General features: G+C 39.0%; 1 long non-coding RNA gene across 1 annotated transcript; it reads left to right on the top strand.

Annotated features, from left to right (window-relative positions):
* Positions 1 to 10,844: 10,844 nt before the first annotated feature.
* LOC138833295 (uncharacterized) lies at positions 10,845 to 14,253 on the top strand. Its single transcript, XR_011373852.1, has 3 exons — positions 10,845 to 11,047; positions 12,612 to 12,653; positions 13,088 to 14,253. It is a non-coding gene; the product is annotated as an uncharacterized lncRNA (long non-coding RNA).
* The last annotated feature ends 2,698 nt before the right edge of the window (positions 14,254 to 16,951 follow it).

Raw genomic sequence — 16,951 nt, 5'->3', positions numbered from 1 at the left:
GAAACCATGACACAATCTCACTATATGGTAATTTTCTAGTTTTAAATTCTTTTACATTAAAATTGATTATGGAGAACAAACATTCTGCATACAAATTTATATTTTCTTAATTATTTTTAGTATACTTGCCAATATTATATAAAGTTAAAACATTACTACTTACTTACTTTTAGGATTTCTAAAATGATCAGAGTAAAAGTTCTATTCATTCACAGTTTTAAGACAATAGAATGTCCATTATGACCAAGTGAGTCATTTAAAATTTTTATTTGTGGTCCTTAAAGGTTGTGCTTGGGAACCAAGTCCAGTGCTTCCTGTGTCTTAGTCTACTTTGTGCCTCTGAACCTGATGTGATTTTATTTTCACTGAACTCGAATAAAGAAAACTTTCACTAGGAAGGAATTATTGCCTGGTTACTTTCTCCAATATCTCTCGCATACATAAAAGGAATATAATTCTAAACTGACAGAAAATGGTGATCCTATTAAGAGTAACTGTTTATTTTTTGTAGCCTCACTCTTCACTCTCTTGCCCCTTTCCTATTTCCCCTTCCCATAGAAATTGACTGGATCCACTGGAAACCCACTTCCAGTCAGCCTCTTCCTTAAAATTCCATCCTTAACTAACCTATCCCCTAGTAGTCCTACTATAAATTTTCAAAGGTCTGATTGCAGCCAGACTCCTTCCTGAAAGCCCTCCTCTGCTATAGGGAAAGCTTTCTTCTACACTCCTTCCTGGAATCCCTGCTCTGCACCACCAGAAACCAGGCCACCTCCATATCTCCTCCTATGTCCCAACTTGCTGCACCAAGCACCCCGCCTACATCAGGCTCATCCCTCAAATCCTCACTTCATCCACCAGATACCCCACTCCTAACTACTCTAGTCACTCATAGTCCCATTGCTCCCATATCCTAGTACCTCCAAGCTCCTCCCTTCCCTACCCCACCCCAACCAGAGTTCTCCCTCCAGCCACTCCTGGTTTCATCAGAAACTCTGCCCATAAGTAGTCTACTTCTCAGTGGCCTAACCTCTCAAACTCGGCCTTGAAACTACCTCTTCCCACAAAGCCCATCATGCTACACCAAAACCCTCCACCTCCCTATAATTGTTCTTGAAGCCCCCCCTTGCTTGGCTAGAAGCTTCTCACACAGCCCATCTCCTACCTGGAAAACCAGCCCTGCTTCACCACAAACCTCTCCACCTTCCATATCTACTCTCTCAATGCCCTGTATTGCTCCCCAGATAATCCCACCCCCTATTGCATCCTCCCTCAGATCCACACCCTACTCCACCAGATACCCTGCCCATAATTATCCTACACCTTTGTAGACCTTCCACTCCTCAAAGCCCTCTTCCAATTAGCCCCATGGCTCCAAGCCCTGACCTGCTCTAGAAAACCCTCACTAGAAAATGCCCACCACACTATCTCATCTCTCAACACCCACATTGCTCCACTGTAAACCAATGCAACAGTTGGCCTCCATCTGGAAGCCTCACCAAACTCAACTGTTAATCCCTGTCCCACTGAAGTCCCTTTTTGAAGGTTGCCTTGCCCTACTGGAAACCCTGTCCAAAGTCTTTTTCCTTCCTTGCAACACTGAAATCCCCACCCAAACTTACTCCTTTTTTCAAAGTGGTGACTGGCTACAACAGAAAGCCCATCCTAACTAGTCTAGTCCACTGGATCCTATCCCTGCTCTCACAAAGTCCTGGTCCTGAAAAAATCCTCCATACATTATGACTACATCCTGTTCTGCCAGAAACCTACCTCCACCCTCACACACTTCCCAAAGGCCTGCCATTATCCACCAGAATCCCCTCCCCTTACTAGCCTACTTCTTCCTAGCACCGCTCTGCCCTCTCAAACCAGACCCTGAAAAGCCTCTCCCTCATAGCTCCACATTCTGGCACCAGAAACACCACCTTCTATCAGCCTCTTGTCTCCATGCCCTTCCCTGCCTTATGGGAAACCCCACCCTACATATCCCAAAAGGGCTCACAGTACTCCACCAGAAAACTTCCTCTAAGTAACCACCTCCCTTGTAGCCTTGTTCTTCCTTCTCAAAGCTTTGCCCCAAAGAGCCTCCTCCCCAGTGACCCCACTTTCTTCCACAGAAAACCCATCCACCTGCCAGCCTCCATCCTAAAGTCCCACCTACTCCACAAGAGACCCTGTCCCTAACAATCTAGTCCTTCCTGTCCCCTCCCTGCTGTCTCAAATCCCTACACAGATGCTTTCACCATCAAAGCCTTGCCCAACTCCACAACAGATGCTCTGCCAGTACCAACTCCTCCTTTGAACCAGACAGGGCTCTATCAGAAACACCACACCACCTCATCCATGAATTTCCCACCTAGTAACTTTTATAAAAAATGTGATTTTATACTGGTCATAGAATTTATACTAATCAATATGATAAGAAAGCAGTATTGCAAAAAGACAACAAAAATTAGATAGCTATTAGCTGCCTTAGTCTTGCTTGGGGTTCTGTTACCAGGCAGATTCACATTGTGTGAAAAAGTGTGAAGATTATTCCTCTAATTGGAAAGCATTTTTTGAAGTACCAGTAAGGTTTCATGAGTGATCATTTTATTTCTAGAAAATCCGTGCACATTTGTACCCATTAACATAAAAATATTAGTTATTTTAAATCCTCTGGTTTTGTTGAGGAAAGAGTATTAGTGTGTAAAATGATGAATTTCAACTCATCTCCTCAATGAATAATTTGGGATTTGCTTGCCTTACTATTCCATTGGTTCTGAGGTCTGTTCCTGTACCAGTACCAAGCTGTTTTGATTATTATGGCTTTATAGTAGAGTTTGAAATTTGGTATTGCTATTCTTCCAGCACTGTTCTTTCTGTTTAGGATCGTTTTTGCTATTCAGGGTCTTTTATTATTCCATATGGAATTTTGGATTGACTCTTCTATTTCCTTGAAGAATAATGTTGGAATATTGATATGGATCGCATTGAATTTGTAGATAGCCTTTGGCATTTCACCATGCTGATCCTTTCAATCCAGGAGCATGGGAGTTTTTTGCCACTTTCTAAGTTCTGTTTTGATTTCCTTTCTCAAGTTTTTAAACTTTTCATCATAGAGGTCCTTCACTTCTATGGTTAAGTTACTTCCTAGGTATTTTATTTTTTGTGGGACTATTCTGAATGGAGTTGCTTTCCTAATTTCAGCTACACTTTTCTCATTTTTGGCATGTAGAGAAGCCATTGGTTTTTGCGGGTTAATTTTATACCCTACTACTTTGCCAAAGTTTTGAATCAGCTTGAGTAATTGGGAGTGGAGTCTATGGGATTCTTTAAATAGAAGATCCTGTAATCTGCAAAGTGGGAGAGTTTTACTTCTTCTTTCCCTACTCGGATCCGCTTTATGTTTGCATCTTGTCTTAATGCTGTAGATAGGCATTCCAATAGTAGATTGAAGAGAAGTGGAGAGAGTGGATATCCTTGTCTCCTTCCTGAGTTAAGAGGCAATGGCTTTAGATTTTCACCATTAAGTATAGTGCTGGCTGTAGGTTTGTCATGTATAGCCTTTAGTGTATTGAGGAATGTCCCATGGATTACTAATTTTTCCAGAACCTTCATCATAAAGGAGTGTTGGATCATGTCAAGTGCTTTTTCTGCATTTATTGAGATAACCATGTGGTTCTTATCCTTGCTCCTGTTAATGCGATGAATTATATTAATTCATTTGCGTATATTGAACTAGTTTTGCATCCTTGAAATGAATCCAGTTTGATCTTGGTGTATGATTTTTTGGATGAATTGTTGAAGTCGACTGGCCAAAATTTTGTTGAGAAGTTTTGCATCAGTGTTCATCAGAAAAATGGGTCTATAGTTCTCTTTCTTTGATGAGTCCCTGCCTGGTTTTGGGATGAGGGTTATGAGGCCTTCATAGAATGAGTTTGGTAGTGAACTTTCTCTTTTAATTTCACTGAAAAGTTGGAGGAGTATGGGTGTGACCTCTGCTTTGAAGGTCTTGTAGAATTCCACTGTAAAACCATCTGCTCCTGGGCTTTTCTTAGGTGGGAGGTCTCTTGTTGCTGTTTCTATTTCAATTCTTGATATGGGCCTGTTAAAATGGTTTAACTCATCTTGGTTTAGTTTTGGCATTTCGATATTTGCTAGGAAAAGGTCCATTTCTGTCAAGTTCTCAAAATTATTAACATAAAGTTTTGAGAAGTATTCCCTTATAATATTCTGCATCTTGGTTGTTTCCGTGTTGATGTTTCCATTCTCATCTCTGAGTTTATTTATTTGGGTGTGTTCTCTTGTTTTTCTGATAAGGATTGGCTAAGAGTATATCAATTTTGTTAATTTATTCGAAGAACCAACTCTTTGTTTTGTTGATACTTACTATGGTTTTTTTTGTATTTTAATTCATTTAAGAATTTTTGTAGGGCTGGTTTGGTGGAGATATGTTTCAATTTTTCTTTACTATGGAAGTTTTTTTATTTCACCTTCGTTATGAAGGAGAGTTTAGCAGGGTACAGAATTCTTGCTTGATAGTTGTTTGTCTTTAGGGCCTGCATACCTCATTCCAGGCTCTTGTGGTTTTGATTGTCACCGCTGAGACATCTGAGGTGATTCTAATTGGTTTTGCTTTATAGGCTATTGATCTTTTCTTCTTGACAGCTTTAAGGATGTTTTCCTTGGTCTGAATTGATCCTGTGTGGATTATAATGTGATGGTGGGATGTGCTATTCTCGTCTGGTCTATTTGGAGTTCTAAAAGCTTCTTGTATATGAATAGGCTTATCTTTTTGCATGTTTTGGAAGTTCTCTGTTAGGATCTTGTGAAACAAATTTGCTAGACCATTAATTTCTGTCTTTAGGTGCTCCTCTATATCCGTTTTCCTCAGATTAGGCCTTCTGATGGTGTCTTCCAAGTGTTGAATAGATCTATCATATTTCTTGGATTGTTGTATGTTCTTTCTCTACAATATCTAGGCTGTGTTCAATCCCTGAAATTTGATCTTCTGTATAGTCTAACCCTATTATCAAGACTTTCTACTTTGTTTTTTCTTTTCCTTCAAGTTGTTCAGCTTTGATGGCTTCAAATTTTTTGTTGGAGCTTTGTTTTAGATCTTGTATGAACTTCTTTACTTCCTTAATTTGGTGTTCAGTGTTTTTTCACAAATCACTTAGTTCATTGGTTATGGTTTCTTTGAACTCCCATTCCTTCTGTTTGGTTCCATTCAGCATTCCCTTTGTGGTCTCCCTGCCTTCTTTCAGCTGTTTATGGATTCCATGAATGCCTTTAGTGATCTTTCTGTATTCTCATCCCGCTCTCTCAATTCCTGTATTACTCTTTGATTAGACTCCTCATGTTCACGCAATTCCTGTAGTTTTCTTTGAGTATTCTCAGCCTACTCACGCCATTCTTGACTTTCTCTTTGAATGTTCTCAGCCTGCTCACGCCTTTACTTTATCAATCTTTGAGTAGCTTCCTCATGCTCATGATATTCCTGTATTGACCTTTGTTTGACCTCCTCTCTCCCTATCACGCTCATACAGAGTCCTTTGCAGGTTTTCAATCTTTTCATTTATCACGTTTACCAGTAGTGTTTGTTGAGCTTTTTGGGAACTCTCCAATGGATTATTCACTATCTGTTCTCTCCCGTGATTATTATGAGTGGGAGTTGAGATAACTGGACTTGCCATTTTTCTTGTTTTTTTTTCCGGCTTACTCTGCCCATTTAGGATGAAAGTAAAACCAGTTTTGTGCTAGCACACTATTTTAAGGTAAGCATCAACCAAAGCCTGTAGTTGCACAGTCAAAAGTCTGCAGATACAATCTAGCTAAACAGATATAGCTGTTCAACATCAATCAACTATATATTAGTGGGTTACGAACAGCAAAGAAGTATTTGGCAAACAGAAATTATTAGGTTTAGGAAGAAATGTGGTTAAAAATAAGAATAGAGTGATGTGGAAAGTCCGAGGGAGAGTTAACTTAACTAAGTCCTAATCTCAAAGCGGGAAATAGGTTGGATAGAATGATAATAAAGAGAGAGAGAGGAAAAGAAGAAAGAGAAAGAAAAAAGACAAGAAAAAATAGAAAAACAAAAATTAAAAAATTAAAAAGTGCAACATTTATAAATTATGCAAAATGAATATGTGATATTCAGAGAAGACTGTGGATAGGATAGAAAGGAGACATGTAAAACTCAAAAATAAAAATGCTTGAAATATTATATAGGTATAAAGAGGTAGTACTTCTATTAAGGAATTTAAGTCTAAGAGGTTTTAAATTGAGTAATAAATTTCTGGATTAAATGTATACACAACAGGGAGTTAAAGTCTAATAATCTAGTATGGGTTTATCTGAAGATGAGCAGAACAGCAACTAAGTCATGCAAAGAAGAATGAAAGAGAAGAAAAAGTGAAAAGAATGAGAAGGAAAGAATAAAAGGGTCGAAAGGTCAGTAGAGCTAAACAAAATCAAATTTTTATAAAGAAAAAAAAGTACACACACATATACCCTTAAAATAATGTTATAAGAGGAAGAAAAAAAGTTAATAGAAAACAAAATTTTTTAATGTTAAAAATTAAAATTTAAAAAAATTAAAATTTTTTTATAAAGGTACAAAAAATGCTCTTTGATTTTTTTTGGGGGGATGGGAATATCCTGTATCTCCCTTGTGTATGTAACTAGTCTCTTGTTGGAGTCTCTGGTATGCTTGTGGTGTTTGATTTTCCTGTGGCTTATATGGTTTCTTAAGTCAGTTTGTTTGAGTAGGCAGAAAATTCTCTGCTTTACCCAGGATTTTGTGATTCCCTCCCAAGTTAGTTCAATGGGAGGGAGATCTGCTTTGAGTATCTCTAAAGAGGGAGATGGCTGTTTCCTCTAGTATGAAGATGCTGTGATGACGCTAGGTTCTGGGTAGAGTTGAGTCCTTTCAGCAAACAGCAACTTTTCCCTGAGGAGTTAGCTCCTGAGATACTTACAGAGCCCAGCCTGGAGCCATTCTCAGGGTTTATGTCTACTGAATTTCAATTGGTTGTCAAGGATGCTGTAGGGAGGGGTAGCCTCTGGTTCAGTTTACCCAGGGAAGAAATCCACTCCTGGGTCTGGCAGAGCTTGCTCAGCCAGGCTGGGAGAATTTTCCCTGGGTAGAGCTAAGACTGGCAGGTCAGGTGAGGTTTCTGTGACCTGCTAAATGACTCTTGTTTCCTTCCAAGGCCTGAGTTGGAGCTAGCTGCTCATCCATACCTTTGTCAGTATCAAATATGGAGATCTCTTGTAGTGGGGATCTGGAGAGGTGGCCTTACCTCCTCTGCTCCCTCAGAAGAAGTGAGGATGTCAGGCTTCTACTAACGCTGGAGTCTTAGTTCCTGGGTCCTCTCTGTCTACAAATTTCAGAATGAAGATGTCTGCTCCTTGTCAGTTCTTGCTGGTGTTGTGTAGAATCTGCTTGCCTGCCATATTTTGCGCGTTTGTCCCGGACTCTCTGTATTACCGGTATGGTGGCAACAGCCACTGCTACTGCGGCTGCAGCCGCAGCTGCTGGCAAATGGTCAGATCTGTCTCCTTGCCTGGATTTTCCCTCTCTGGCCTAACTCTCTGTCCTGTGATGGCACACTTGGTGTGATTCTCTGGCATAGGACTGTTTCCTGGAACACTAAAACTGCTTTCTATGTGAGAGCTTGTTTAGCCAGCTTCTCCTCCTCCATCTTCCCGGAACTCCTACCCTATTTTTTGTACATGCCTTTCAACCATGTATGGCATGGGCAGCAGTTCAGTAAATAAACTACTTTACCAGACTGAATTCCGTGTGGTGTTCTATTCATTGGCTATCTTATGAAACTCACCTAATTAATATACTTAACACTTCAGAATTTCTAGTTATAAATCCATGGATATTTTTGTGACACATATAAGTTCAGTATTGACAAAACATATGTACTAACTCATCGTTTAGCTGTATAATTCTGCCTGGAATCTTTAATAGCAGCTTAATTAACCATAAAGTCTATTTTGTTTGCTTTCCTTTGTTTTGTTTTTTGCTTAAAGTAATAGAAGAGTGGGTGGGATAATCTGAAAGGATCTCTAGCTTCATATTTTCTCATTACCCTCTAAGGACCTCTATGATGAAAACTTTAAAAACCTGAAAACGGAAATCAAAACAGAACTTAGAAAGTGGCAAAACTTCCCATTCTCCTGGATTAGAAGAATCAACATCGTGAAAATGTCAATACTTCCCAAGGCTATCTACAAATTCAATGCGATAACTATCAATATTCCAAACTCATTCTGCAAGGGAATAGAAGAAGCAGTCCAAAAATTCATATGGAACAATAAAAGACACCGAATAGCAAAAATGATCCTTAATAGAATGAACAGTGCTAGAGGAACATCAATACCAAATTTCAAACTCTACTACAAAGCCATAGTAATCAAAACAGCTTTGTTCTGGCACAAGAACAGACCTCAGTTCTAATGGAATAGAATTGATATCCCAGAAATGAACCTACAGACCTATAGCCATCTAATCTTCTATAATGGAGCTAGAAAAATAGAATGGAAGAAAGACAGCCTTTTCAGTAAATGGTGCTGGCAAATTTGGTTATCTACTTGTAGAAGACTAAAGCTAGATCCTTGCACCAGAATCAACTCCAAATGGATCAAGGACCTCGGAGTCAAAGCAGACACTCAAATAGTAATTTTTAAAATAATGAACTGCCTAGTGCCTCTGGCTCACATATATAATCCTAGCTATAGTTAGGATTACAGGTATGAGAAACAAACACTAGGTGTGTGTTGTTCATGATGGTTTGTATTGGCATGTTTTAATATTGTTTGTTTCTTATACTACAATGCTCTTATTTTTATTTTCACTTAGGTGGGGGAGTGTTGAACCTTCTTTGCTTGAGATGGAGCCATGTGGAAGTTCTTGCCCAGTATGGCATGGAATTGAAATCCTCCTGCTCTAAGCTCCCAATGGACCTGGGATGATAGACGTATTCCATCACACAGAGCCAGGGGTTGTGGAGCATTGCAGGTAAAACTACACTGGTCTTGAAGTGATGTCCCAAATAGCTAGCTTTACAGGCATATGCCTTCAAAACCTTGTTGTATTTCGTTTCACTTTGAAGTAGTGTTTGTACATACTTAGAGATACAATGATAACAGACTACATGCTTAATATATAAAATAGTCAATATAATTAGCAAGTTTATCTCCTAACACTTTGAAGGTAATATATTTTGGTAACTCCTGCCTCTGATAGTTATTTTTTTGGAATATACCATAAACATGAATACATTGATAATGTGCACTTGAAGACTGGAAGTTGATAGAGATAGACAAGTTAAACTATGTGCAGTAAATATATATTTATCTATTGCTGTTCTGAAGAACATTATCATATATTCACCATTACAATACCACCATATATTAACCATGACAATAATTTTCCTGCAGTGTAGAAGTTCCTATTTCATAATCTGCCATCTTTTATCATTTTTACATTCTCCTTATGAGTATGAATGTTTTCTTGTTCCGTTATTAAGATGGAATTAAAAAATTTATAGAATCTACTGAAATTATCTAATTTATTTGGTTTTGTGTTGTTAAATCATTACAACCAAGGTTTCATGAAAGTTATGCTAACAGACTATATCACTAAATTTTATTCTAATTACATCTTATTATTGTATTTTGATATTAGGTTTTGCTGTTGTTGTTTTATGATATTGAGTGTTGTGAAGCTGGACTGAAACATGCAACCCCACTACCTCCAGTAACAATGTTTATCACCAGGTTTTGGAGGCTCTCTCCTCTCCAGTTCACTACAAAAACTTGCAGTGGAACTTTGGCACAATTGGTAGAGCACTACAGTGAAGGGAAAGATCCTCGGGATTGTCATATAGTCCTTGCTCAAATCTTAAAACACCTTTATGCACAGACACACGTTCACCCACATACACACACACACACACACACACACACACACACACACACACACACACACAAGTACATGCACAAAATGGCAGGCAATATTGTCTCTTAAATTCTTATCCAGATATTGGACAACATCCCACTTATTTGTGAAGGGTTTTCCTTGATTATTTTGAAGGAGGAGGACAGTTCATGGGACACAAACGACAAGACTTTAGTGAGGAATGCTTTATAAATGCCTAGCTTATAAAAAGAACAGGAGTACAGTTTTTTCTTTAAATATTACATTCCTTCAAATATAGTATTTTAAAATAATAACCATTGAATTATGAGAAGACAACGCAGCACCTCTTCCCTTCTCCCCTTCCCCTCGTTCATAAAATATAATAAAAGTTTCAAAAATGCTCTTCTGTCTTACAAAATGTTTGACTACATGTATAATGTTTGTTTTTCAATACTTTTTTGATTTTCCCGCCTCTAGGTACTTATCTTTTTCCAGCTGACAGCACACAGAGCCTTCAAGAGCAAACAGAAAATTAGGAAACAAAAAGCTAACAATGTCCTAGTAAGTGGATGTCAATAATACATGCAAGAAACACATGGCAGGCTGAGAGGGCCCTGAGAGGCAAAATGATTTGTGCAGGATGAGAAGAATAGTGACAAATAAGGGTGGGATCTGAGCTAGGAAGGGCTTTTTGAGACTGAGACCATGACTTTATCTAGGCCTAGCTGATAATGTTGGGATTTGACAATATCCACATGTGTATAGAGTGAAGTAGGAAGGGAGATTTCAGTCTACAGTTTGTCTTTGGGATGGTCTTATGTGAGCAAGCAGCTTAGATGATTAGGCTCTGAGATATGACTCTACCTCCCTCATAATGGAATAGAATATGGAACTCTGAGAGCCAAGCAACTGTAACTAAAAGTCAACTCAAGCCAGCTCACTTGGCCTGTGGCTCAGGAACAAGAAAGATGCTCCTGTATTGTTTTCAAAGTTCAAGAGATTCAGGTCTCAGGCATGAGTGGTGTGAGTGCCTCGCTTGATGCTGCAGACATTGGATCAGTGCTAAACCACGAAACCAATGTCTCAGGCCTTGTTATAAGAAGAAACCAAGGCAACTCCGGCAAGGTAAAACTATGACAGGAAACCTATTTAATCTCATCCTAGCCCACACTAGAACCTTCTTCTTGTGTGCTTTTATATGAGTAGACTGAGAAAATATTTACTGTGTAGTTTTCAATCCACTCTCTTACAATTACTCAATTTAAGTGTACTCCCATTTCCATGTTTCAAAGATCCATTCTTTTTTACCACCCCAGTGTGACAATGAGTCAGCCCAAACCCTGAATATGCCTTATAATATATGGTGCCTGGACTCAGGTTTGCTGGAAATTCTGGAAATGGACCTGGTCCCTGCCTACCAGAAAGGTGATCTCTTCTATGTTGGAAACTTCCTCCACCACTATAGAAAGCGGGGACAATAGAGCAGTTGCTGGATATTCTGTTTTAAAAGTGAGTATTCCTTAGCCGGGTGCCGGTGGCCCACACCTGTAATCCTAGCTACTCAGGATGCTGAGATCTGAGGATCAAGGTTCAAAGCCAGCCTGGACAGGAAAGTCCATGTGACTCATCTCCAATAAACCACTAGAAAACCGGAAGTGGTGCTGTGGCTCAACTGGTAGAGTGCTCACATTGAGTTGAAGGCTGAGGGATAATATCCAAACCCAGAGTTCAAGCCCCACGACTGACAAAAAAAAGTGAGATTTCCTCCTTCAAACCCAAGACTGATGAGACCCCCTCCAGAATATTGGAATAATTGGTACCTCTCTGAGACTGTATCACTGGGGTCTTATCAAAGGAGCTTGGCTTGAGACAAAGAAGAGCAGTCTTCGACTAATTCCTTAGGACTGGGCTGCCAGAACATTTCATTTGCCTCATAAGCTAGTGGAGCCTTAATGATTTTCTTGCTGAAAGAATAGGATTAAAGGAATGAGCCAGTCTCATCCAACCTCCACCCTCATCTAGGAAATCACTATCTTGGAGGCCTTTGAAGGAATATAGACAGAAGAAAGGATGAAACTTGAATTTGAATTTGGGGCCTGAGTTCTGTAACATTCGGAGCACTCTACCAATTGAGCCCCAAGTCTAGTTCTGGCCTTTGGCTGGTTAAATGAAGATAAGTGTCTTTAGATTTTACAAACTAGACTGGGTTCAAACTGATTTCAATCTGATCCTCAGATCTCACCTTCCTGATTGCTAGGGTTAGAGGCATGAGCCATTCTGCAGTTATTTGGAAAGATGTATATAAGCACACTCACAGTATTTCCATGAAATTGTATAGACATATCTTCACTTTTTTTTAAAGTTTTTATTCTTTTTTTTATTTTTTAATATTATTTTATTTTATTTGAGAACATACTGTACAGAGGGGCTACAATTACATGGGCAGGATAATGCATACATTTCTTACCAAGCATTGCAGCCTCCTCCTTTGTTTACCCTTCACCTCCCTTCCCAGCCTCCCCCCTCCCCCCACCCAATTATACCCCCCTCCCCCCCCACCGACATTGTAAAGCTGGTTTTGACATGACATTTCATGTTTACATTACCATTTGTGACTTAGACAGTCCCATGTGTGTCCTGTTCAGAAAAGGAGAAGCAAAGAGTTAACTTCTTTCTCCCATTGGTACAGATCTTTCTACCATAACTGGGAGGAAGATGAACAAGTGAAAAAGTAAGTGGACATTGGCACAAAGAGAATTTTTGTCCTTTGAAACTTGGTACCTTTGACGTTTCTGAATCAAAGTCAATTTTCTTCTTTGCACACCAGTTGTTATTTTCATCAGAGGGTTGAGGTTTGGCACATCAGAGGATAGCAGATTACACAGTTGTGGATGTGGTTGTGGTTTTGGACTCTCATGGATGCCAGGAAGGGCTGTATATAACAAGTCAGATCCATTGGGGAAACAACTTTCTCTTCTTATCACAGGGAGAAATTTTTAAGATTATAATTGAGAAATTTCTAGAAGTGGGTTGTGAGGAGCATCCTGCTTGCAGGAGTCTCTTCCCACTTCCCAACATGCAAGTCTTGCCAGAAAGAGTCTATAGTACAAGGTTCAGGATGGAGAGGGTGGGCTCTCATTTTCCTTTTCACTAATCTTCCCACAGCATTGTTTATTCTATCCTCCCTATGTGGATGGACTTCTACCCTGATGATTTCTATGTGCCTAAGAACCATGACACCCTGAAAGAACTTACACAGAATGTCAAGATCAACATGGTCTCTTCAGACCTGCTCTTCTGCTTACATATTCTTCTGGACCAGCTGGAGGAACCCATGACCCATGATACCAAGAAAAAGAGGAAGAACTTGTTTAGATGCCTCAGGGCTCGTGAGGAGGGATGGAACCTGGGTCTCTAGGGATGGGCCCAATTGGTCATGAGACCTTAGTACTCCTCAGTTTGGCAAAATGTCCTTTTATAGATATTCTATGCCAGGTATAATCTGTTCTCCTTTTGAAAGAACTTGGAAGTAGCCACTCATTAGAAACACCCTACATTCTAATCAGTGTTCAATCCAACCTCAAATTCTACAGCTTCTCCCATTAGATCCTCAGAAGTTTAGTCACACCTTAACTTATAGGGTCTACTCTAAGATTTCTGTACCTATTTACATTCTCAGGTTTGCATCACCGTAAAGCAGCTCCTGCAGAGCTCCAGATAAAGAACCCATCAGTGATGTCGTCAATGGTGACTGATTGAGATTGGAAGATCTCCAGAAAGCATGTGAACATAGAGGATTTTTTTTCAATTTGTAGAAAGGCCCAAGTAGGTTTTGAGTCCTGTGGACATCCCACTGGTTCTGAACCCCACATGTGATGCAGGTGTACCTGCACATAACACCAAGGATGAAGACAATCCAGAATGTCTTCCATTGATGTTCACAATCCAACTAGATCGCCACCAAGCCAGTCAAAAAAACACTTCTTGGTGTGCAGGGTAAATGTGTGCTAATGGAAAATGACCCCAGTCTATCTTCAGGAAAACCAATGAGTGAGGTCCAAAATCTAGATTCAGTTGAGGAAAGGGAATCTTTCCTCACAATACCCAGACCAATCTGACCTCTTGCAGGGGATTCAATTTACAATTGAGAAATTAGAATCTGTCTCTACCTGGACTCAGGAAGAAAATCCTGTCTTTAATGAGGAAGTAGATCTCTTTGAGGACTCTGTGGGAGAATTTCTGATTCCTTCTCCTTTTCCTGAGACAATCCTTTTTTTTCTTTATGTCCTGATGTAAAAGGTTCACCCTATTTATTTTTTAACTTTATTAAAATAATGTTTTTGACATATTCTAAAATTCATGAATCCTAAATATATTTCTTTTTAATCCGACAATCTGAAACATTGTGCATATGTGTTCTGGGGGGGAACACAGGGAGACAGGGGGCTGTATTAGAGAGCCTACTGGATATAATGGGAAATGTTAAATTCACAGGGAGTGGCAAGGAAGCCAGGCCATGCCTGCATGGGGTCATAAGGTGGCCATAAAAGGTCTAGTACATAGAAGATCAGATGTCCTAGAAGGCTATCCTGTCAAATGGGACAAATGCCACAATACTTATAGTGGTATGTGGGCTCTCTTCCAACAGTGAGTTCGAATTTGAAAACAACTTCATTGTGCTTTGGACAAATATGGAAGAAAAATTTGGCTCCAATATTATAAAAAAGTCTACTTAGGGCTGAAAATATATAGAAAATATGTATAATGGAAAGCAAAAGCCATAATAGGAAAAAGAAGGTTTACATAGATGAACAAATACAAAATCAGGAAGAAAAAATACTCCACATTTAAATCAGTTATATGTAAATACATGTTATATTCTTGATGTTATATATAGTATATTACATAGTATATAAGACAATATGATTTTTCCAACTACAATGGCATTTAAATTTTAAACTTGAGTTTTTTGCACAAAATATTAGTGTAAATATTATTGGGGAAAATAGTGATATAATTTGATTATAATTATAAGAATATATTTGTGTGTTTCTATATATAACACTGATTATAAATAGATGAATAAACATATACATATATTTGTATATATCTGTCTATGATGTGAATAAAATGAAAGTGAATGTAATGAAATTGACTATAGTATGTATAAAAAAGTTGAGTCCATGAGACTCAGTCCTGTAATCCTAGTGATGTGGGATGCTGGGTTATGAGATTTAGTATCTCTTACAACCAAGTCGTAGATTTTCAGAGGAGGTCTGGTCCCTCCAGTGTAGCAAATAAACACATAGGCAGTGGGATCACACCCCCTGACCCCAGAGGAAAGTCAGTAGAAATCAGGACAAGCCTCTTATCTTATGACAGTCTACACAGTTCCTGTACCAACATGGCAATTTGTAGAACATCAGATGGAAAGTTGGCATTCCCTCCAAAAGGTTCCAAACTGTAGTCTCTGATCATACTGAATTAAACATTATTTCCCTTCACAAGATGCAAACACATAGAAATATGGCAAGGGCTCAAGATAGATGGTCAAAGACTTACAAATACATAAAATTATATACTCTATTTCAGTAATTCATTGACAAATCATCAAAGGCATGTCTTGAATTTTTTTAAAGGAAATGGAAACATACTTTGAGTTTATCAGGAACTGGGTGATAGTTTGGTTGTTGAATTGTTGAATGCACTCCTGGGCAAAGGAGACACATATCTTGGGGAAATTGTGTGGGGGTTGGTGTCCTCACACAGCTTCACAATACAATGGTCATAACTTCTATGATGTCATAGCCACCTTTGCCATAGCAGCAAATAGGTCTCAGGCACTGATTTTGCCCTAAAGTTGGCTCAACAACAGCAAAAGGCACAAAGAATGAGAGGGAATGAATACTAGCCACTAACCTTCAGCTTGAACAGCTGTCCTGACCAGAAGCTAAGATAAATTGAGCTGGGGAAGGCTGATCTCCATGTAAGGCCCCTGAGCACTAAGGACTAGGCACTATTACAGGTGTTGGAGAAACAGAAGTGAATGGGGCTCTCTCCTCAGCAATTTCATGACGTAAAGAAAACCAGAAATCATAATGATAATTTCTATAAATCAGAGACATGAAATTGGTGATTTTGTGGCAACAACTTCATTTTGGGGATGTTGTTATGAGAGCCAACATCCAGGTAATTGTCTAGGAGCAGGTACTCCAGACAGTAAGGACAGCAAATACATCGCCCATTGATGGGAATGGAGCTGATTTGCTTCAGAAAATGAAAACAGCACTGACATGCTTGCTTGTGAATTAAGAATGGAAAGGTACAAAGAAGAAAAAGATCCAAAATGAAGATAGATATAAATTAGATAGATATTGGATGCTGCCGGTTACAAGAAGAAAAGTTCTGATTTTAGTTTAAATCTAACAACCCACTGGAACCAAAGTGCTACAATAGTAGTCAGACACATCTGATTCAGTAAAGAATACTTTTAAAATGTGATTCTAACTGGGCTCTGGTGGCTCACAACTGGAATCCTAGTTACTCATTTGGCTGATATCTGAGGATCAGATTTGAAGCAAGTCCAAGGAGGAAATTTGGTAAGACTTATTTCCAATTAACTACCAGAAATATGGACATGAAGCTGTGGTTCAACTGGTAGAGCACTAGCCTTCAGGAAAAAACTAAAGGAGAGCACCCAGGCCCTAGGTCCAAATCCCAGGACTTCCTAAACAAAGAAGCCAACAAATAAAATTTGGTGCTGTCATTCATCACTTAGCATTCTAATTCAATATATTTGGTATAAGCCTTGGAAATTGTATCCTTAGCAAATGTTCGCCCCTGATATTTTGCTGCATTACCAGCTTTCAAAGCCCTGGCATCAACACTGTCTCCTCCTAGTTAGCATAGCATTCTACCACTGGAAATTTGAAGATATATTTTATTAATCAGAATTCTGATCATCTTTCCACATACATCAAATGAGTAATAGCCACATTCTACTATTCTGAATGTTTTTAATCCTCCTCT

Source organism: Dipodomys merriami, unplaced genomic scaffold, assembly GCF_024711535.1.
Source record: "Dipodomys merriami isolate MVZ:Mamm:240054 unplaced genomic scaffold, mDipMer1.0.p SCAF_2020, whole genome shotgun sequence".
Classification (NCBI taxonomy): Eukaryota; Metazoa; Chordata; class Mammalia; order Rodentia; family Heteromyidae; genus Dipodomys; species Dipodomys merriami.
Note: the sequence above shows the minus strand (reverse complement) of the source record. Positions and strands in the feature narration are given on the sequence as shown.